The following is a 23,556-nucleotide window of genomic DNA, read 5'->3' on the forward strand; positions in this document are numbered from 1 at the left end:
TTTCAGCTTTTCAGTTGAAATTTACTTTTTATTTTAAAATTAATTTATATTTTTATCAAGTATGAGATGAGACAAAAATATTAATGTCCCAAAAGCAAACTCTAAGCTTTGGGTAGAGGTAAACATGTTACTGTCTCTTTCTGACCCAGTGTGAATTTTGAATCTGTCTTCTTTTCAGTAGCCATAATTTCCATAGCTCTGATTTTGCTGAAACCAGTAAATTATAGCTACATTTTACATGTGATTAGTTTATCTTCCATTTTAAAAAAATACAAAAAACAATCACAATGTAGATACCCTTACATATTTTACAGCAAAGGGAAAAAAGACTTAGACAGAGGACCAGTATTTTCTACAAATATAGTCTCCAAGAGACAACAGTGTAAAAAAAAGCCATCTGCAGCATCTCAAATTTCAACTGTCAACCAAAGCAGGGAGCAAGTTCCAAGTCTCTGTCAGTGACTCCTTTGTAGGAAGTTTCAGTTGTTGATAGACACAGAGTACCAGCTTGCACATGAACGCCTTGTCATCTGGTGAGACATGAATTTAACCCCCTCCATTAGACTGGGCTGCCTTCCACCTCCCAAAAGGTTCCTTCCCTGTGACGTTTAATTGGTTTCAAAACAAGGAGTTAAAAATAGTCTCTGATACTAAACCTGCCCTTGGGTTTCACTATCCATTTTGGAGGTTTTACAATAATATTTTTCCCGCTGGGGAAAAAAAAAAGAGAATTCTCTGGCTACATGTATACTGGAGATTAACCATGCCCAGGACTCCTCTGTGAGGCCAGCTGTCCTGGAAAATACTTCAGGCTCTTAAGCCCTCTTAGCATCCATAACATGTTGGCTGCATCCACACTGCCCACTGGGAATTGCTCGAGCCCATGCTGATTCCTCAAACATGCTCTCAAATGGGTCAGGAGGGTGTTAAGTGTGCCAAGGACCACTCCGAGAGTTTAGCATGAGTACAGACATTCACCTTCCAGTATCTGTGCTCATGCCCTGTCACGGTTTAATTTATAACCTTTCCTTTCCACAGCCTTTACAAACAAAGGAAATGGAAAACTAATCAGCCGTGCTAAGGGAAAGTGCAACTCACCATAAATACACAGTCTGAAGAGAGAAAATAAGCAGTGGGTGGTGGGAAAAAAGAAAAAAACCCGAATTTTTCAAGTCAGGTCAAGGCACGCAGAACTCTAGTACTTATTCTAGAGGCACATTTTTAAGTTGCTACTAAGGGATATTTTGGTGATAGAGAGGTTCAGCAGGAGTCAGGAAGAGACAAGGAAGCTGAAGCACAGAGAGGTTACACAGCATCCCTACTTCACACCAGGTCTATCCTGGCGTTTGCTGGGCTTGGTGGCACAAACTTTGAGCTTTTCTGCTTCCTGTCACTGATAAGGAGCCTGGGACTGTGAGGCTCCAGAGTGGCCCTTGCATTATCCAAAGCCCTGGCCTTCACTTGGCATTGCTGTTTGCAAAGAGGTAAAAGGAAAGGAGAGTCTTACTTCATTCCTGGCAGTGCCAGCCCAGTGACTGTCGTTATTTCCCAGTAATCCTGCAGGCTTTCCACTGACTTCAGAACTTGTGGCAAAGAGAGTAAAGAAATAAATGTCAGCCTAAATTATTTAAATAATGCTAATGTCTCACGCTGAAGGGGAGCAGCATGAAAACCTGCAGATACCTCACCTGGGCATTGAGAATGGACTCAGCCCCTTTAATAGCTTTCATTTTTAGAAACCATATTTTCATGCCTCTCCTAATGTCATGGTTTCAAAACCCCCAGACAACAATTTCTTCACTTGAAAAGAATGAAGTTAAAAGTTATCCTGCATGTACAGGTTGAGCTGGTTTTGATGGGGCTTTTTAACAGCCTTTTAATGTTAATCTGCTTAAATTTTCATCTGGCTTTTTAATTCAGAACAAAAATTCAGACTAAGCTGAAAACACAGCATAGTTACTTTGAGTAAGAAAGGAAAGGAGAAGGAAGAAGCAAATAAATATTTCTGCATGGGCTTGGTCTTGCATTAGCATTATTAAATTACTGTTGCCATATTCTTTAATGTCTGTAACATCTTAAAATCCAGTTCCAGCCGGGATAAAATACAAGTTAATTGTGTTTGTCTTGTTGCAACTAGCCAAACACCCTACCTTTCTTAACTTCATTAAAAGGGTTTAATTTTCTTTGTTTTCCACTAGAGTAGAGAAAAACTTTCTCAGCTGCTTTTCGTAGAAAGTAATTTCAGTTCAGAGCCATGGAAAGATATTAAAAACAGATCCAACAAATGGAGTGTGTGTCTTACAAGCCTACGACATGTTAAAGTTGTCTGCATAGGTATAAATTCATCCTTCTCAGCTTTAAGTATTTCACTTGTGACTTAGGTAGAAGTTTAGGTTTCATCCATAACCTGCAGCGTCTTTGAAATGGAGTCTGAGCTCTCTGAGGCTATGTTAGGACTTCGGCTCTGTCCTCCTCAGTCATGCAGTTCCAGTGACCACTGCTAAAGCCCACTACGACTCCTGTTTATCAGGGAAAGCATCCCCTGATTATCTGCCCATGGTAAAAGGTGCTGGGAAGAGGGTGGGGTTGTTCCAGTCTCCCTGTGAGAGGACATGGCTGAAAGTCTCAGTTTTGCCCCTCTGGGTCAGCCCTGATCTCACCAAAGAGGTTTCGCCCTTAATTTGGGCACATCAGTGAACTGACTGATAAACTGGGGCTGGATCCAGAAATGCATCATCACAAAGGCCGATTTTGCTGATGGGTGGGGAGGCAATAGCAGGTATTTGGCACCTCGTTATCAGCATTTGACACAGTGCCACGCTTGGTGACAAGTGTTAGGACATGACAGAGGCTGTGGGACTGTGTCCGCCCCCCACAGTCCCTGCAATAACCAGCCCTGCCAACTTGGTATTAATAAAGTCACAAACTGAAGTGGCTTGTGCTGTTGGGATCGATTTTCTGCAAGGCATCAGACCTCTGCTGCAGGCACACTTCTGCCTGAGAGGGCAGAGAACACAGTATTTCTAACAAGCACTGAAAAGAGTCAATAGGTGACCCTTACTGAGCTCCCTAATTTGGAAATAAGCTCATTTGATACTCTAGCTACAACCTCTCATGCTAAAAACTCTTTTCTTGGGAGAAGGAGTGGGGAGAATTCGGCTGTAATTCTACAAAACAACTAATTTAAGAAAGAGCAATAAAAATGGAACTATGTTAGCTTTCTTTTAGTTAGGGAAAGTGAAACTAGGAACTAATTTTTATTAGTGAAAAATCTGAAAAAATAATCATAATATTTTTAAATTCCTATTTAATGTATTATGATAGAAAAAGCAGTGACGATCTCTGTTGCTGAAGAGAATTGGTGAGATGTCTCTAAATATTTAAAGACATCCCCGGGTCTTAGAATACAAATTTAAAAGAGTTATTTGACCTTTACCATAATTCCAAAATTCTGTTCACTATCCAAAAAAAAAAAAAAAAAAAAAAGGGAGGTGCATATACAGATGGCATATGGCATATTACTGGTAGATCAGGTAAGAAAGCAGCATATGAGTACATTACTGGTTTTATTTATTTAGTGAAAAGCTGTCTGACCCTGCAGTTATGTAGTATCTCAGCATTCCTCATTTCCTTATTTGTTTCCTTAAATATTTTTTATCTGCCTTCAAGGATGTTTAGGTGACTGAGAAATTACAGGAGGAGCTGCTCCTCCTGTGTGCTGGACCCAGGGCCTTGGCAAGGACACCCGGTGCTGTTGCTGCTGGCAGCTCTGTCATGTCTTGGCTCTGCTGGGACCAAGCTGGACCAAGCTGTGATTGGGAAAAGGAAGATTAGCCAGTTTTTCTCCCTTGAGGAAGCAAATCTACCTCTTGCCATATTAAAGGTGCTATACTTAGTTATCTTAAGAAACAAGATTTCATTTGCTGTTTTACATTTCACGTTTCATTTACTGTTTTACTCCCAGTGAGAATAGACCTCACTCAGGTTTATATGCCTAGTGAAAGTGTCTAAGTGAGCTTTCACAACCATTGCTTGCTGTGGTACTATTCACTACACAGACCACAGATAAGAGCTTTTCCTTATCTGCATTCCTCCACATGCAGACTGCATGAATTTCAGAGGTAAAAGAGTTTTTTCAGACCTGCCTGGATCAAAGTTAAAGGATACCTCTCCAGAGCATCCAACAGCCAACTAGTAAGCACAGCCGTCCCAAAAATGCAAGCCCAAACTAAACAGCTGAGCTTCCACTGTATATCTATACTGAAAATATTTCCCAAGGCTTTCAGAAAAGCCAGAACAAAGTCCTCATGTGGAATAAATATTTCCTTACTTTTACTAATTAAGAATATTTTAGACCTTTAAATCTCAAAGTGTCTGCTATACTAAATTGAATTTGGAGAATACATGCACCCTATGCCTCTATATTAAATTGTGCTACTCGTTTAATCAAAGTAAATTCAAAACCATGGTATCCTACTAAATGTTTTCAATTCATCCTACACAACACCATTGACTGCAAAAAAACCCCCCAACATAAATTTAAAAACAAAAAATTAAAAAATCAGTCAGCAGTTTGTCAGTGAATTCTAGGCCTGGAAAACCACTCTGCGATGAAATGGCCAGAGAATTTAGAGAAACCTTCTACAGCTGGCAGCAGGCCACGAGCTCAACCTAAAGGTAGCTGTCATGCTTGCAAAAAATATCTTTATTCTGACGGTACTTACTGGCACCGTTATTACTTTTTGCCATCAAGAAAAAACAAAAGCCTGCATGGAAAAGTGCTCAGCAGCACATCCCAGTGTTGTAGGATGAATTGGCTGAGGCACCAGATTTCCAGGCACTAGGATTCACCCAGCCATACCCTGTGGAAGCAGCAAAAACCAGAAATTTGACAAACCTTGGACTTGTTGAAATAAGCATACATGTCAAAGGATTGCAATTAAAGGGATAGGAAAGCGTAGAAAATAAAAATATTGGCAGAACCAAACACTTAGGATTATGGTACAAAAGTAATGAACTGGTGTGGGAAGTCCCCTGTCCTCTGCTCAGCCAGGGGTCGCACAAAGTCTCACAAAGAATTTCTGCAGGTAGCCAAACACATGACATTACTATTTAAGTAAGCAAGAACACGACTGGGGAGTTCTGTGTAAATACTTGTTACTGACTGATCTTTTATACCTTGAGGATGCATTTCTAGAAAGGAAAAAAAAACCCCAAAAATTGTTCTTCTAATTGTATATTCAAAAAAGCTGAGAAGTGACATTGTATTAGTCTTTCTCAAACCTCAGAGAAACTTTTCCAAATGTCTATAAAGGCAAATAAGTAGCTTGCTGAAATAATGGAACAGTTATTCGATTTCATAACACATGCATATTTTTAAAAGAAAGAAAGAAAATACTGGGAGGGGGAGTAATTTTTTTTTGTTAATTGTTTTGAAGTCCATAACTGAAACACATGGTTACCAGTTTGTACTCACATCAACTTTATATCAGAGAAAAATAAAGTTCTGTTTGTATAACATTAGATGAAACAGTAACTATATAAATTTAAGAATGCAAATCCCTTATGCCAAGTTAATGTCAATTAGCATTATGGATGACAATTTAAGGAGGATTATATGATGTATTGCAGGTTTGAAACAACTAAAAATAGAAAAGCTATACAAGTCATAGAAATTGCACAATGTGCAACTTTCCGTTCCAGGAAGATTGTGCTTGCAATCCTTGCCTACAAATGGAGTTGCTTTCTGACTGTTGGGATAGATCTTCTGGGGCCATAATTAATACAGACAGTCTCGAGCTTTCCAAAGGACTCATATTTAAAAATATGATATGATATTTGGCTTAAAGTTGTGAAATTTTCATAAAATCATTTAATGTTTGCCTTCCAGTTTCTGAGCTGTGTTCACAGTTTTAAAGTATGTTCTAGCACCTTAAGGAACTTTAAAACTGGAAATAAAAAATGGTGTACAACCAATGTGATACTAGCAATGGGGCTGTTAAAAGACAGGAAAAATCCAAGATGAATGTTGTGAGACGTAATATGGACATAAGATTCCATGGTGCCTGCTGCAGAGTTCCTTGTTACACTAAGGCCTTAACCTCAGGATGCTTATTTTTAACTCATTGTGCCAAAAAAAATCAGAGAAAATAATGTGCATTGTCCTTGGGAATCGTCAACAGTCCCTGAGGACTTTAACAGCTCTGCAATTCAGACGAGCCTTTGAAAAACTCTTGGTATTCAAGTTCACATTTTCTTGTTTTGAAATAAGTAGTTTTGGTTACCTCTTGGAGCTGACATCTGCAGAAAGCTCAGGTATTCCTTTCCAGCCACGCTATCGCACCAACATCTCCTGAATGTTATTTATTTAGGGGTGTGGCTCCTCCTGGGAGCTGGGTATAGCAGGACAGCCCGTGGTGTGCAGAGGTACCTGTGTCGAGGGATGCTCCCAGGGCAGGGCTTCACTAGAAGCCAGGTCCAGAGTGGGGAGGAGGGAGGTGAGGGTGGAGGTGTCCCTGTGCCATCGCTCTGCTGCTCCCACTGAGGCTGGCTGGGCTCCCTGCTGCTCCCTGGAGAAGAGATAAGGCTCAGGGGCCACATGCAGAACAAAGAAAGAAGCAGCATGTTCTGCTTGTCTGACAGCCAGCCAGCAGGCCAGCTAGAAAACACAGGCTTCCAGACTTAAAGAGGCTTGAAAATAGTTTCATTTTTTATTTAGAGACTCCCTTTGACTTTATCCAGGGGTTTCCAAAGCCATGACAGTGCAGAGTGGCCTGAAGAATCCAGAATACACAAGGTGAGGCATTTGCAGGTTTGATACAGTACAGAACCAGGTGGTGAAACCTCACACTCCCTTTGTCTCCAAAGAACTGGTACCACAAGTCACAGCTTCCTGCTGTAATTTGGCAATCAGCACCAAGAAACCCCTCCAACCCAAAAAGCAGCCGTAACGAGGGGAGGAAAAAGCTGGTAGGTGATGTGCTGGGTTCCTCACTGAGTAGAGCAGTCCTGCAGGACATGTGCAGTGCAGTGGCACAACACAGTGACATGGCAGCAGAGCATTGGTGGCACTGCAGGCAGTCTGCAGGGTCCTGCCTGCTCAGTGGGGACACAGGACTCCTGAGGCACAGCAAGACAAGCAGACCGGGTTCTCTCACAGCCCACAAAGCAAAGGAAGGCTGGGAATGTGGTGACAACTCCAAATCCTGTGGAGGTGCAGAAGACACGCAGGGAAGCAGGAGCTTTGCTCTGGGAGAGCTGGGGATGTTGCTGTCCATATGGGGATCAGAGCCATGGCACTGGACAAAGGCAGGGTCTCATTCAGGCATTTATTATGTTGCATAAACAAACAGAATTGGGAATTCCCTGACTTCTGCCCTGACCCTCTTGACCAAGCAGCATGGTTATGGCACAAACAAGGTTTTGCAGGTCAAATACACTCCAGACACAGCTGGCATGGAAACACCAGAGCCAGTGGGTCTGAGCAATGCTGCATCCAGACAGGCTCAGTGGCAGGACTGGAGGGATCACAGAGATCCTGAGGCCTGTGAGACCACGGAGGTCTTTCCTGGGCAAGGAAAAGAAGGTGTTCTGGGAAGATGTGATATTTTAAAATAAAATAGTAAGAATTTCATTCAACTCTACAAAATGACTGTTATTTAAGTAACTTATATAGTTCTAATAACAGTACAGTCATACAAGGAACATTACCAACAAAGCAGGACTACTGCAGTGTCTAAGTCAGTAGCAGTCAGAGTAGTGTACGACCCATTTGCCTATTATTTCTTAACAAACTATATGAATTCTTGTAAAATAGTAAGTATCAACTTGGTATTTGTATCTTTTTTCCTGTCTCTGAGTGGAAGGAACAAGATCTATTGGATTATGAACAATATAAGGAGAGGTACAGTAATGAAACCTTAACCAACTAATTGGTTAATTGGCAATTGGTAATTGGTGCATACATATTAAGGGAAACTTAGCTTTACAGGAAGGTTATTTTACTGATAAGTATTTTTATTTTCTAGGAAATTGCTTAGAGAACTTTAATTTTGAGCAGCTACTCCTTGGAAAAGATTGAGCAATTACCCATCTATTCATTTATTTATGAATAGCAGAAAACATTTTCTATGTGTGCAAGAATTCAGGTTATCACAGTTGTACCCACAAGCCCTGAATCACATCTCTCATGACAATTTACAAGAAGCAGAATAGAGATAACTTGTATGAGGCACATGGGATTTACAGCAATTAATTCCTTGGCCTATGAAAGGTTTGTCCTTCGAAAAAATTCAGTGAGAGTTTTTTTCATTAATTTGAATGGAGGAAGCCTCAAGACTACTGTCTTTAGAAGTTAAAATGCAACTCTCTAGACCTAAAAAAAGAAAATTAGTCATGTTTTTGCAATGAAGAGCTGAATTTTCAGTGCAATTCATACTATGTAAGAAACAAAGAAGAGTTTGCTGTCAACAAGCACATACTAATTATTAAGATACAAAAAGGGTGGACCAAAACTTAGTGGGTCAAATTCTGACTTCATTCGCCTTTACTCTTCTGAGTTTAAAGATGTTACTCTGGATTTTCATCAGCCTAAATGAGATTGAAGTCTGATGTTCTGTAAGCAAACAAAAGTGGCATTATTCATGATTTGCAGAACCCTTGTTCACAGAACACATTGTTTAAAAATAGGCCCTTGGGGTACTTTCTTTCCACTATTTATTGTTTTAAAGTCATTTTGCAAGTGTAGTAACTACACCTATATCTTCCCAAGAAGAGACATCCTGGAACACAGATAGGACTTAAATAATTTCCATCTTCTGATACTTGACCAAGTAGCAGGATAAGGTAGACAGGGTATACTCTTTGGAAAAGCTTTTCCTTCATCAAGCATTAAAATACCTCAAGATAATATTTATGCCTATACATGTCTTCTTCGTTTTAATAAGTGACAATACAGTAAATATAGTGAAAAAGAGTCAAGGTGAATATCACTGTAGTAATTAAAATATTCCCCATTAACAACATTGTGTTGTATTAAAAAGCCCATGGGATTTTGCTGCTGATTTGAATACAGCTGGTATTTCCCCTCACAGACATCACACAGGTGCATCAAAATACTCCTAAACCTCTGTTAGGCTAATGAAACACAAAGCTGTTGTTGCAGTGTTTCCCCACGAGCAACTTAAATCTAGCAGGGCTGCAATAGCATCGCAGCCCTTTGCACAGCAGGATGCTTCTTGGGCTGCCTTTTCCATCCCAGTTGTTGAGAGTTTTATCATGTGCACTAAACAGAATAACTTTTGTTTGTTAGTCTCAGCAGAGTATTAAGAAGCTATTGATTCTCTGTGGATTTGTTTTGGAGAAAGCCTCTCACACATTTGCATACACATGCTCCCTCTCCCCCAGTGAAGCAGGGATCAGGAAACGAAACGTAGCAGAAAGCTGAAGTTTTCTTTGGCAGGTTTGCCAAGAAGCCCCAGTGAAAGGGGTCAGTGAAAGTCCCCATATTCCCATTGGTCTACAAGCCACCATTCCCAGGACTTTCAAAGGAAAAGCTGGCAAAGCAAAGAGCTCTCAAAGCTGCTTTACACTCCAAGCTCCAAGCCCCAGCAGCCACACTGGGGATAGTACAAGGGACAAGTCCTGGACAGTCTGGTGGGCTACTGTGAAGGTCTGGCTGTGCACAGCTCGTCAGAATGTGGCACAGAATGAAGCTGATTTTGTCAAGGACCCTACACCCCACTAGCACCACTGGACAAGGCCTTGGGATGCACGAAGGGGCATCTCCTTCCCATGACCCACAGGCCACCACGGGGGCAGGAGGTGTGTGATGGCTTCCATTATCAAATCAACTCTTTGACTATCACTGTTATCATCAGAAGTGCTTGTTAGAATTACAGTTCCATTTAATTTATTATCAGTGCCCAGGACCCCACATCAGCCCCACTGTGGCCACCAGCCCTAGCCCCAGGATTGAGGATTGCCACAGCAGGGCTGATCTCCAGCTCCACAGAGTCCAGCCCTGCCCTGCCCCTCCATGGAGGCCCACAGCCCATCCTGGGCTCCTTTTATCTCTAGAAATGTGCCTGATGCCAAGGCCTGGGGCTGTCCGCAGCTGTCTCCCTCAGGTCTCTGTTCCCCAGGGGGCTTGCCATCCCCAGTCCTCAGAAAGCAGCCACTCCTGCAGTGCCCTGCCATGTATTTCCTTAATTGTATACTCAACTGCTTGTGTTCACAGTTGGGATTCCCGTTTGCTCTTGTTCAAGTATTTTAAAAGCTTTTCATTCTCATTGATCTTCATATTGGATGTGGTAGCTTAAATCTGTGCTTTTCTTTTCCTACAGTATATTACAAAAGCTTTTTGCCTTCTGCCACAGGGCAGAAAAATGGTAAAATGGAAATCAGCCTGTTTATTCCTGAGAAAAGAAGGACTGTAGAAAAACAAATGCTCCCCCAGTATCCCTCCTTTACAGTTACAGAGACATTCTGTTCTCCAGTGATCCTCATCCCAAGCACTGGGATGTCAGCCTCAGCATGACTAGGAAAAGGTTTCTCTCTGAAGCTCCCCTTGAAACCTGATTAAACTATCAACTCAAAAAGGATTAGAAGTAAAACAGCCAAAAAAAGATTGCTGTCACAGTCTTAACAGCTGGCAGACAGGAGTCTCCTGGAGTTTTCCAAGAAGCTATGGCACAAGAGACCAGGGGATACTGGATTTAACCAAACATCCTTTTCTCTGTGGTCCTGGGAGGTGGTGGGATCAGTTGTGCCCGCATTCTCTTCTGCTTTCCATTGGCTCACACCAACAGGAGCACTCTGCAGAGGTAATTCTAGGGAACAAACCCTCCCAACCCTGTAATCGAAATTTCTGAAGGGCAACATGTGAATGCAGTTGTGCCTTCTCAGGAAAGGTTCATCACTTATTATAGAGTGTTTATAGGAATTTCCCCAGTCAAGAATTGTCAAACTTTGTCAAACAAATTTTCAAAATGCCAGACCCCTTTCTTCAAAGATTACTGTCACAAATCTAATGAACTGCATACAGTGGTGCCTGAAGGTCTCAACCAAATAAAAACTTTCATTGATTTCCCAGCTTTTGGTTGAAACCCTAAAACCTTTCATACTACAATATCAATCAACAACTTGGGGGGAAAACCCACATTATTTCTAATGAAGATCCCCTCAGAAGATTCCAAACCTTTACTCAGCCTCCTAAATATTTGGCACAGCACATCCTTGCAAGCCTGAAATTATTCCTCTGTTTGCTATGGTTTCTTTTATTGTGCTATTATACAAGACTGTTGTACTTTGTCATTTGTAGCACATTACCTCAGACTTGTTCAGGTACAAAGATGGACTTCTGGAATGATGGTAATGGAGAGCCTATCATATGAGAAGCCAGAATGAAGAGCTTGGCTTGTTTAACTTGGCAAAATAAAAGCTGTTAAGGGATCCATCCAGCTGCTGTGTACAAATATATCACAGAGGCACACATCAGGGAGATGGGAGAGCCATTTCAATCAAATTACCGTGTTGGCAATGGAACCAAATAGAACAGATTGGCCAGAATTTAACCTATGTTAGAAACCAAAAACAGGTTCTGACATGGGGCAATGGCATTTGGGAACAATTTTCCAGTTGGAGAAACAGCAGCAAAATTCCTAAATGCACTCACAGTGGAACTAGATAAGTGTATGAAGGGGCTTATAAAACATGATTCCTGATTTATTGTAACAATAAATTTGATGACCCATTAGATCCTTTCCAGTCCTATGTTCCCATATAAAGCTATAATATATCATGCAGATTCTGTACACTTCAATCATGCATGCTTCAAAACAAGATATGCCAGCATACTTTATATGCTTCAAGCTATTTAAAACCAAAACAAACCAAACCAACAACTCTAACCAAATAGTTCATTTTAGTAAGTGTATTTGTTCAGGCTAGGGATAAAACTGAAATCATTTTCTCTCCCACAACGGCAATAAATTCAATAGAACACAAATATATTATAAAATAAACATCTTTTACATTCAGTTGTCCACCAGTAAAATTCCTAAGATTATTGATAATTAGTTCTACTTGTCATCTAGAACTGTTTAAGCTTTATTACAATTTTTTTAAAATATTTCATCCATGGATTTAAAACCTTTGCAGCTGAAGTTCAACTGTTATTTATGGTATTCTGCTCTAAGCTATAAATTAATTAAGGACAAGAACATTTTTGTGCTAATGCATTTTATGTTGGAGGGTATCCAAAAGATATAGCCGAAGGAACAGAATTAGGATTGTTTCTAATTTATGTTGGTCATAGCATGGGTTGTACACAAGAGAGGGAAGACTTTTTTTGAAAACAGAGTCATCTGGTTTTTTTCCATGCTTAAAAGGTTTCTTATGCTGAGCTTGAAGTAAAAAGCCATGGACTTCTACAAAACAGAAAATTTCTTGGGTAAAAAAAAATAGTTTGTAAAATCTGCTTCCACCAGAAGCAGTAAAACGGTTACTTAAAAATTAATAATTTACTAAAAGTTCTTACTTCTAAATGCAAACCCACACACATACACATAGAGAGCCCAAAACTATAGCCATGACAGTACTACATGTATTTTCATTTTGCTGTAGCTCCCACTTGAAATTTTGATGAAAATACCAGCATGCTATCTTCATATAAAGTGTACTAGCTCAGTGAAGACAAATTTTAGTACAAAGATGCCCCAAAATTACTATAATATCATATCTTACAGTAACTAACAATATCAAATTCCGATTCACTCTACTCTCCACTAAGATGGCTTCATAAACCTAGCTTGGGCTTTCCTAGTTTTATTAGCAGCTCACTGTCTTAACCAGCATTAAAAATTAGTTTAAAATCTCTCACCAGTTTCTTGTGAGCCATGCTGAACTCAGCTCTCAAGATTCAGCATTCAATGCTCAGGAAGAAAGGATCCAGAAGAATGGAAAACGTCTCCATTGTCATCCATTAATGGATGGCTTAGGACCTCAATTACTGACTTCTAACATCTTTTCCTATCTTATACAAAAGTTCTTCTGAAAGCATTCTAAGTTTCTGACTTTAATCGAAGACAGTGAATATCAATTTACATATGTCTACCTAACTTTGCATGCATTTCTTCATTAATTTTTTTTATCATATGCACATTCACTTATATTGTGAATCCATCCATCCATCTTCTCTAGCCTCTTGTTACTCAACAGCCTTCTTCCATGCCTCTTTACACATTTTTTTTCTCAAATAATCAATCACAGTTTCACTTTTGACTCTGGCATTGCTGGTGATTTTCATTATAGCCTTTTTTCCTATTTCCATTAGTGCTAGTTTTGGCTGGGGTAAGGGTAATCACAGTAGCTGGCATGGGACTGTATTTTGAATTTGTGCTGGAAACAGGGCTGATAACACAGGGAGGTTTTCCTTACTGCTGAGCAGAACTCAGACAGAGTCAAGGCCTTTGCTGCTGCTCACCCCGTTGAGCAGTGAGGAGGCTGGGGCTGCACAAGGACTTGGGAGGGGACACAGCCAGGGCAGGTGACCCCAACTGGCTAAAGGGGCATGCCATGCCATATGGTGTCACATTGAGTATATAGAGCTGGAGGAGGAAGAAGGAAAGGGAGAACATTTAAAATGATGACATTTGTCTTCTCAAGCGACTGATACCCATGACAGGGCCCTACTCTCCTGAGGATGGCTGAACACCTGCCTGCCCATGGGAAGTGGTGGATGAATTCCTGGTGTTGCTTTGCTTGCATGTGCAGCTTTTGCTTTACTTGTTAAACTGTTTCTATTTCAACCCACAGATTTCCTCACTTTTTACTCTTCTGATTCTCTCCCCAGTCCCACTTGGGGGAGGAATTGAGTGTCTGTGTGGGTCTGAGTTGCCAGTTGGGATTAAACCATGACACTGTTATTTATGATTAAGGATTTAATCAGAAGAGATAAGCATTTTTCAAGTTCCTGATTTGCCTCAGCAGTCCACATGACACATACACATCAAAACAGCTGTGTTTCCTCCTTAAACTGCTACTTTTGTCTGAAGCAAAATTAGTTCTTGATTTGAACAGAAACCGTCCACATACTTTGAACCCTTTCAGAAACAAATTGGTCATGAGTAAATGAAGACTGATGAGTTTTCAGAAGACTGATGTTCTGAAATATTTTCTCTTACAGGGGGAAGATGTCCTTGCAAATTTTAAGAGAAAACTCAATCCATATTCAAAACAAAAGGTTGTATACTGTCTGACACTAGATTCTGGATTTATACATTATTACTTCTGAGAAATTCTAATACAATCCTCATGGACCACATTATTTTGTTCATATTTGTTTGTCAGAAACAAGAGATAGCTTCATTAAGGAATCTCCAGTCTCTGTTGTGACTGGTCAAAGCATAGTGGGGCCTCTATGCCCCACTATGCTTCTGTGCTCCCCTGAAATATTACTGAGAAACAGTGTAAGGCTGGTCAGAAAGTGTATGATACTAACTCTAGGTTTAGAGCCCTGGACAACAATTTCATGTGGGTTTTAGTTTGGGGTTTTGTTGTTTTTTTTTTTCCTGTGGAAGACAAATGTCTTCTCAAGGATCTCTCAGTTATCAGATGATTACTGTGCATTGTAGCAGCCAGAGAGCATTTGCTTTGGCTTTCTTTGTTCATCCACAGCTCAGGAGTCTGAGCCCTGCAGGGCTCTGGCACTGTCTGCCTTCCATCCTGGTTGTGTCTGGGAAGAGAGCCAGAAAGGTGAGTGATGCTGACATCTTTCAAGCCCATAGAGTTCTAGTAGAAAACTAGTCTATGCTCCTATCATATTCTGGCACCTGCTCTTTTTTGCTGATTATTGTTGCTTTACATGGGCTTTGAAGCAGCCTCCACCAACAAACAGAACGAGATGGTTCTTCACAGCTGAAGAGCAGAACTACAGAACCTTCTCCACAGATGCAGAAGTTAACATGATTTTGAAGGAGACATTCTTGGCAGAAGCACTCACTTGTGGTTGCTACCCAGATAAACCACATCAGGTTAGGGCAATCTCTTGAACTGAAAATAGCTGGAGACAGGAAGAGTGCTCGGGGGAAGTTTCAAATCCTTGCCATGCACTTGCTTTCCCTTGCTGGCAGTTTTCAGCCGCTGGTTCATGAGTTGGTTGGTTTGTAGACTTGCCCAGAGTGGAGCAGAAATGCAATGCCCAGCTGCCACTAATTATGCTGCAGAGTTCCTTGCAGCTGATTGAATTTCAGGGGTTCTCACAGGGAAAATTTGAACCTCACTTTGGGAAAACCAGTGGTGGCTTACTAATAATTCAGTAAACTTCCCTCTCTCCATGTGATTGCTTATGACAAGACATAGAAGTAAAACTGAAGGACTTGATGCTCAGCTATTCTAAATTACTGTGGCTTGGATGGCACCCTTAAAAACAGGCTTCTTTATACCGCTGCAGTTCTGACATCAAAAACATACTGTTATCTCGGCAATGATGGTTTATTGAACTGTTTTTGTTCAAATACAAAAGACTTCTATTTTTAGAAACAAAACTGTAATTTGTACCCTACAACAAAAGCCAACTGAGTATCCTGACCTGAAGTATACAAAAAATTATAATACCTCCCGGCAGGTATCTGGAGCTGACTTATGTGTCTTAAACCACAAAAATTTATTGCCATTACTAAGTCGTTCAAATGTGAAAGCCATTCTTGCAAAACAGTAACTAATGAGCCTGCAAAGAAGAACAGAGCAGCAGGGAACTGCAAAACGTTATCTCAAAAGTACTTGCCTCACCCTTAAATGCAATCCAAAAGCTACTCTTCTCATGGACAGAAAAGAGGGGCAGAGCACATTGCTTGTTGCTGAGCATGTGAACAAATTGCATGCCATAGCTCAGATGTCACAGCACTTTTTCAATAACATTTTTAAGCTTTTGCTAATGCCTCAAGCACTTAAAATTAAAGGTGAAATATCTTAGATAGGAAGGATCTTAATCTTACGTATATTTAGATATTTATATTTATTGATCTAACAGTTGTTCCTCAGAAACCGTGCTGTTGAATTAGTGCCGGAGCTGCAAGTTTTTAAACAATTTGTATCCAATTTTTTGTAAAGCCAGAAAGATTATTTAAGATAAAAGTACTGGAAACATAAATTATGTTTTCAGAATTACAATTTAAAAGTATATTGAGTTGCTTCTTAATTGCAGAACAATCTTTTATCTGAAATCATTAGCGATGTTCATGGTGCATGTCACAACTAAAATTCCATTTAAGCATATTTTTAAAATTATCTCTTCTTTCACTTAGCCATTTTGTTCAAGAATCTCTTTCTCATGGATGGGTTGGTAAAATATGCATCACTCAAAGCTCTGTAAAGAATGCAGCCTCTGCTCTGCTTTATGTCAGATCATTTCATCAGCTCTTGGAGAAGGATTTGAAAGGCATGTTGGCAGATGAAAGTCTCTTGGTTTGCTCTAAAACTGTAATTTTCAAATTTTAACAAAACATACATTGAACACAAGGCGTTGAAAACTTACGGAAGAAAATGGATGGTCATTTTTACTTCACCCTATCATTTCAGGATGGAGTTGCCTCTGAGGTTCTGCTTCACTTACAGGAGTGAGCAACTCCTGGGGCTCTAAGGCACCACCACAGTCCTTTCATAGGAGAGGAAGGCCACGGAATTCATCTAGTCCGTCCTCATGAGCTGCAAATTCCAATGCTCTACTTCTGCATGGAACAGTGTAGAAGGCCCTGCAAGGCCTGATATCCCCACAACATAAGAGTTGTGTGCTCTGTTCTGATGAAGACAAGGGCTCAAAGTGGTTCTTTGAGTTTCTGGTTGGTTTGTTGGCTGTTTACAGCTTAGTTGTTGATGTATCAAGAAGTTTGAGGGGGAGAGACACATTTCTGACAGAGCTTAGAATTGCCTGTATGAGTTTTTTTAACTCATTGAACTGCTGTTCAGAAAAAAAAAAAACAGTCCTCCAAAACCACATATGGTTAAAATTAACCTTTTTTACTGGCACTTTTTTTCTTGCTTACATGCTGCCTTTTGAAAAGGAGATAGTCCAGTGAAATCATGTGCCCAATTGTGCTTGTAGCTCTAAGCACTGTTTGTCCACAAGGAACTAAGAAGGCCCAATGAGGTGTTATTAGCTTTGACTCATCTGACTGGAAGTATCATCTGCTGTGCTCATTAATGATGGTAGTTCAGGTGGAAACACTGATCCCTGAGCTTTATTAAAATTCTCTGTGTTGTTTTTACTCAACTAATGAAATGAGAAAAAGAAAAGTAGATAGTAAAAAAAGATGCATACAGAGGATATATATTAAAATAATGCCTAAGGAATTAACTAAAAAAATTAGTTTAAACGTGTGTCACAAAATTTTTCCAATGCCAGAATTTTCCAGTTTAACCAGTTCAAAATATGCTTGGAAAACAGTCACTCGAGCTGTAATCTTAGAGAAACCTGATTTAACAACAATAAAGTTTACCTTCATAATGCAGAAATGTTTTATGTGATTGTTCACATGATTCCAGGCACTTGGTGTGCTCAGATGAGTACAACATGAGAATTAGGTCTAAACTAGGAGATAAGCAGTGCTAGGGCCTGGTCAAAATTTTGGCATGGACTAAGCAGAGGTCTTCCTAGAATGATTCAGGAGTTAGCCCTGCCTAGGGATTAGCCTAGCCAGAGTTTGGCAGCCTGAACATAGTCAACCTAGCCAACCATAGTTTTGAAGTCTACATTTAGTAATGTAGGTATGACCAGCCAATGACAACAGGACTGAGGGTCAGAGAAGAAGCACTGGCATTGTTTTGTGTCACTCACATATTTTTAACTGTTTCTGTGTGGCTTTCAAACTGTGGAAACACAGATCTTTGCTTTACAGAACTGCAGCAGAACTGCAAAGCCTTGGCTTTGGAGAGGAGGGCAAGCAAGGGAGAAACACTGAGACAGATGGCACAGTCAGATGGGATGGATTCCTGGAGGGGAGTGTGTGGAATTGCATTTTATTTAAATGGTTTGCTCTGGTTCACCCCTGGAAAACGTATGGTTTATCCCCAGTCTGTACCCTCCCTGCAGTATCGTGTATCTGTAACTCTATTGGCTGGAGAATGTTACCGCGCCCCTTTGAACCTCTGTGTTAAGGGTGTAAACGCAGAGGGCTCGTCCTCTTTTGCCCTGGTGGTCTCCGGAGACTGCTCTCTCCCTTTCCCTCTCCCCTTCTCCCTCTGCCCCCTTCCCTTCCCCTCTCCCTCAGTGAATAAACCCTCATCCCATCAGCACCTCAGCAGCCGTCTGGAGTCTCTTTGCCTGCCAGCACGTGAACAGCCACGACCCTAGAGCCCGGGGGGCTCCCGGGGAACCCTCCCCGAGATCCCCCCCAAAATTTAAACAACAACAGGAGTGCAGCAGGGAAAAGAGAAACAGTGAGTGTGGTAAAAATATGGGGACCGCAGCTGCCATAGCTGTTTGTACAAGAAGGAAGCAGGCTGAGCAAATTGCCTCAGGAGCCTGCCCTGGGCCCAAATCCAAAGGGAAGAACTAGAAGGCTTCCTTTGCAGGGAACTGTGGTACCATGCAGATGGATGAAGTTGGAGAGTTTGAGCTATTAGAGAGGGATTGGAGATGGAACACTTTCAAAGCTCACAGCTGGAAGATGAGCTGAGGTGGATGCTGGCACCCAGAGAGAAGTCCATCTTGCTGGTCAGGCAATGGTGAACACCAAACAGTGCAATGGCACAAATTTCACACCACAGAAAGACAAGGACTGAGATAATGCTGATCCCAAATGTGAATCAGCTGAAGATTGAGATAAATTCCTAATAAAAGCATATTTACACTGGCAAAGTGTCAGCGTGATTGTTGATTATTCTCTGCCTTCCCAAAGGCAGAGAAATTCCGTCCCACAGCAAAGGTGATGGCCAATATTTATTACTGGCAAAGAAATCCCGACAGAGAGGTACAAAAGTATCATAAGAGGGCTTGTCACCTTGGTGCTATTCCTCACCAGTTCCCCGCCCTAGCAGCAAGGGCAGTCATGCTATCCACACATCTCCTGCCACCACGGCATAGGCTCTGCTGAGGAAGTATTGTTGAAACACAAAAAACGAGGCCTTTCATCTCCTTTTGTTTTGTGCTGCCAGCTGAAGCACCAGATAAAGGAGTAACTGTGGGAAGAGCGTTACTTTACCCAGTAATTGTGAGGTGGAGGTGCCCTCTGGAACTTACATGTGCCTAAGTCAGCTGCAACAGGTGAGATACGAGGAACTGCGACAGCTTTCAGCTTGTGGGTTATTCTGAGAAGTTAGTTGCAAATCTCTACCAGGTATCTTTTCACAAGATATCCTTGGTGAAATGCTTTGTTCAGTGGCTCTTAGCCCAGCATAATTTTCACAGGAATGGCAAAAGTCAATTTGCTGCCACGGAGCAGTTTCCTGGCTGAATTTCAGTAGATCGCTCTGGAACGCGGAGACATTAAAGCTCTTCAGCAAAATGGTTATGGGATTGTTTTCACATGGGCAAACAAGAATTTTCTCTCAACTAATTCCTGGAAATGCTCAAAGCTTTCTAGTTGAAACTTCCAAAACCAATTCAGACTCAGCCAGACATCCAGCCTGAACAACTGAAGTTTGGCAAAGCTGTAAACAACTGGGCTTCATACAAGACTAGATTTTTAATGAAAAGTGTCAGGCAAACTTAGATAGGGCTTTGTTATCAGCTTGCTCTGCAGTATGTGTTCTCTCTACATCCCAGCCTAACGTTTCATTTGTAAATCAATTCTCATGCCTGATACATTATAGTGTGTTGATATAGTATTTCATATCTGCTGACATTTATATTTCAAATTTTCATCTGTTGATTAGATCTATTTTACCAATATTAAAGCAAACTTTCAAATGAAGATAAATCCTTCAAATGCCACCATTAACAGAGTTTCAGGTTATTGACTAGATAAGAGAAATCTGTCGGATGCATAAAAGTATCTCATGGAACACCTTTATTTTTACCAATTTTTTCTTGACTTTAAGAAGGACTTGCAATAAAAGTTTAATTTAATTAAAATTTAAAATGTACTTAATGTTGATAAAAATGTTTATTGACACATACATTCCCTCCTGTTTTCTAAAAGAAGTATTTTTAAAGATGCTAAAAATAAAACCAGAGGTCTTATTAATTAAATTAATAATAAACAAAATAAATATATTGTTATTAATATTTCATTAATATTTTTAAATTTTGTTAAAATATTAATTTAATTATAAATAAAATTAATATATTTTTGTTTGTAATCAAAACAGCAGAGGGGGTGTCTGTTCTGACTTTCACCATCTTATGCTTGGTGGATTTTGTGGTTCCTTAGAAAATACATGAAAAAAGGACATGGTCACGATCTGTGAGCTGACATACACAGCACATTCTCAGAAATGCTCTAAGAAATTTCTAAATATTACTCATTATTATTTCTGCCAAACTTGCTAAGTCTTTTTTTTTTTTGTATTTGACCTGCAAACGATGCCTATTTTGGCAGCACTAAAAAAAATGTAAAAATAATATAACATCTGCAATTTGTGTTTTCCTGCCTGCAATGCTCTATGATTTTTAGCATTTTTAAGATGAACCAGCCTGACACTGCCAGATTTTTGTGCAATGTCCTTGGGAATTTTGACCTATTAACTACAGCTGATTTTTAATGCAAGCTGTTTCAGGCAGGCTCATTTCCACAAAGAAAGTGTTTTGATTTGCAGGGTCACACAGATGAAATGTCACTCATAAGAGTTAGAAACCAGATGATTCCACTGAAATGCAGGACAGAATTGAGAAGTTCTGCCTTCCTTGAGAAACCTGTGGAAGGGGAGTTGCACCAAGGAAGAGAAAAGGAATCCAGTCTAACATAACAGTACCTACACTAGGTATTCCTTGAGCTGTCAAAGACTACATAATCTAATATCATCACCTGACACAGAAAGCTGAGGTTCACTGCTTTCTTCATAGTACAGTGACAATGTATTACTTATTTGTATTGGTAGGTATGTTTTTCAGTGGTACTATGGGAGGGAAGTAGAACAATTTTAAGAAACTTATTTCTCTGCCTTCTTTTACCAAAAGTCCCAATTTTCTCTCAAAGCCCAGTAGTGTCTTTAGTTCTTACAATCCAAAACCTGTTTTTCAAATTGTCTGCAGGATTCAAAAATGGGTATTTGAACAAAAATGTGTGAATTTGGGGTCACAGGGAGTCAACCAACTCTATCATTTTGCATGTAGCTTTGGGTCTTCCCAAGTGTTAGCTCTTGCTCCAGTGAATATTTAAATTTCAGACAAAGTTGACTTTTTTTCTGCAAAGTGAAATAGTCAGAGTATTTTCCTGGGAGACATTTTAATGTCTATACCGTGGTAAAAAGGTTCTGTAACCTTTTCCTTTCTGGGTTGTTTTGGTGGTTTTTTTCATGGTTCCAACTCCCTCTTGTCTTCCTGTTATTTAAATTTTGATAGATGAGCCCCATAATAAAAGCAGTATTTTGAAGTCTAGTAAAATATTAAATCCAAACAAAAGCTAATGGATCTCACTTGAAATCCTAAAAAAAACCCCCCAAAACCAGAAAACATAGCAAAGCATTAATTTGTTTTTCTTTTTTTAATTCAGTCATCAATCAAAAAAATACAGATATGTCATAATTAATTTTCCTGAGAATTTCTCTGGAGCACTAACTGAGCAATGCCTCCTTCTCAGTTTTCTTTGTCTCCCTCTCTTACATGTTGACTGCTTACCTGTCCTCCAGCTTCTTTCTAACAGATAGGGATGTTCAAGGACAGAACTGGGAGCACTGTAAGTGTTCTTGTTTTCTCTCAGGGAGGAAAAAAGTCCTGCATTTGTTAAAAGTCTCTTTTGTGGCTGGATCACCACAGTATTACTGAGTGCTTGATTATGATCTGAAAACTCCTATGGACCAAGAAATCAAAGCCTGTGTGCTAGGGAATTATACACTAAGATGGATAAAATACTTTTATATTGTCTATGGTAACAAATATAACTAAAACAAAAATATTACGTGACATCTTGTATGAAATGTGAAATATCAGTTGACAGACTGCAGAGCTGTATATAAAAAATTATTTTTACTGCCAGGCTCGGGTGCCTATTTTCTTAGGATGTGGGAGAAGGAATGAAGAGAAAGAAGAGGATATTGCTGCACCAGTCACAGATGAGAGATGACTGCTGTGCTCCCCCAGCACACGACCTGACTGCAGCCCTGTGTGTGCTGCTCCCTTACAAGTGACCAGTGGATAATGGCACATTTGCAGAGTTGCACTGTGATGCCCAGTGATGCCACAAGGAAGGCAGCATTTTCAGCCTAAGGGAGCCTTGAGACACAGTTGATGTTGGGGTGAACTGAAATGTTATCTGTCAGCTGTAGCTGTCAGCAAAAATATTAAAGGAATAGCAGCTGCATCATGCCACAAGCAGGGGAGTGGAGCAGCCGTAGCTCCAAAATAGATTTTAGAGTCAGACAAGAATTTTCTTTTAATGAACTCCAGTAATAGTCAAGGACCATTTATATTCTAAGCTGCTTTGAGCCAGTTGATAATGCTACTGCTTTTAAAATATTTTAAACAAATGTTTGAGATGCAAGTAAAAAAGAGCTATTTAAAATAGGATGTATTGAAAGGTACGTTACTAAACCTTTAAAATGTAATTTTTCCTACTAATAGTCTTCTATTTCTATAGCTTTAAATTTGCCGTCACCATTTTATTCTGTAAGTTGTGATACAGCAATAAAACTGATATGACAATAAAACAATCATAACCATGTTTTTCAGCTGGAAGATAAATTATTGGCTTAATATAGCTTCTGTAATATTTATTTTTCCTTTTTAGATCATTTAATTAAGAAGATACTAAGTTATCCTGAAGGTATTTATTAAATAATAGCATCTTACATTCTTTTTGGATTGTCATTAAAGAAAATAAAAATAAGCAGTGGTGTCTTCAGGATCTTGAATTCCAAAATAAATATAATAAAGTTTATGGCAGTGTGCTATTGTTTACTGCTTGGAAAAACTTACGCAACAGCAGAAGATTGCTCTGATTTCTGAGCTACTGCTAATGAGGTACAACCAGACAGGGTACAGCTGCCATGAGTCAGGAAATGTGCATGTTCCTGGACAGGGGCTGGGGGCTTAGACACACAGAGAAGAGATGTATATGCATCCTTTGGAGGAGATACAGTGTTTTGTATAAGCTATTTTGAAGCATCTCAAGCTGCCTGATCCAAGAAGCAACCAAATGACCACCCTGAAAAGAGGTTATTACCTCTCAGTTCTCAGTGTCCCTTGTTTTTACATCAAGAAAACAATAAAGTAGGCTGTCCAGGGGAGCTTGGAGATCTGATACTAGGTTCAACCATTAGACAGTAGGTTCAAAACCCTGAGGGCTTAACTTTGTTCTTTCACTGTGAAAAGAAGAAAAAACAATCGCACAAAACCCCTTCCCCCAAATCCCATATCCCTACATTTAAAAAAAACCCCACCAAACAACCCAACAACAGCAA

At 40.0% G+C, this 23,556-nt stretch overlaps 1 protein-coding gene across 9 annotated transcripts in view; it reads right to left on the reverse strand.

Moving 5' to 3' along the window:
* The window catches only part of FILIP1 (filamin A interacting protein 1), a 101,340-nt gene that overhangs the window by 66,543 nt on the left and 11,241 nt on the right, over positions 1-23,556 (reverse strand). For 2 of the 9 annotated variants that reach the window (XM_063389488.1, XM_063389486.1), the window contains exon 2: positions 6,431-6,569. The exons of 6 other annotated variants lie outside the window; for them this stretch is intronic. The gene's annotated coding sequence lies outside the window, so the exon portion shown is untranslated. Of the gene's footprint in view, positions 1-6,284; positions 6,406-6,430; positions 6,570-23,556 lie in introns of those variants that run through there. One more of the 9 variants, XM_063389490.1, reaches the window with a different exon arrangement.

The sequence above is a fragment of the Prinia subflava genome, chromosome 2 (genome assembly GCF_021018805.1).
Source record: "Prinia subflava isolate CZ2003 ecotype Zambia chromosome 2, Cam_Psub_1.2, whole genome shotgun sequence".
NCBI lineage: Eukaryota > Metazoa > Chordata > Aves > Passeriformes > Cisticolidae > Prinia > Prinia subflava.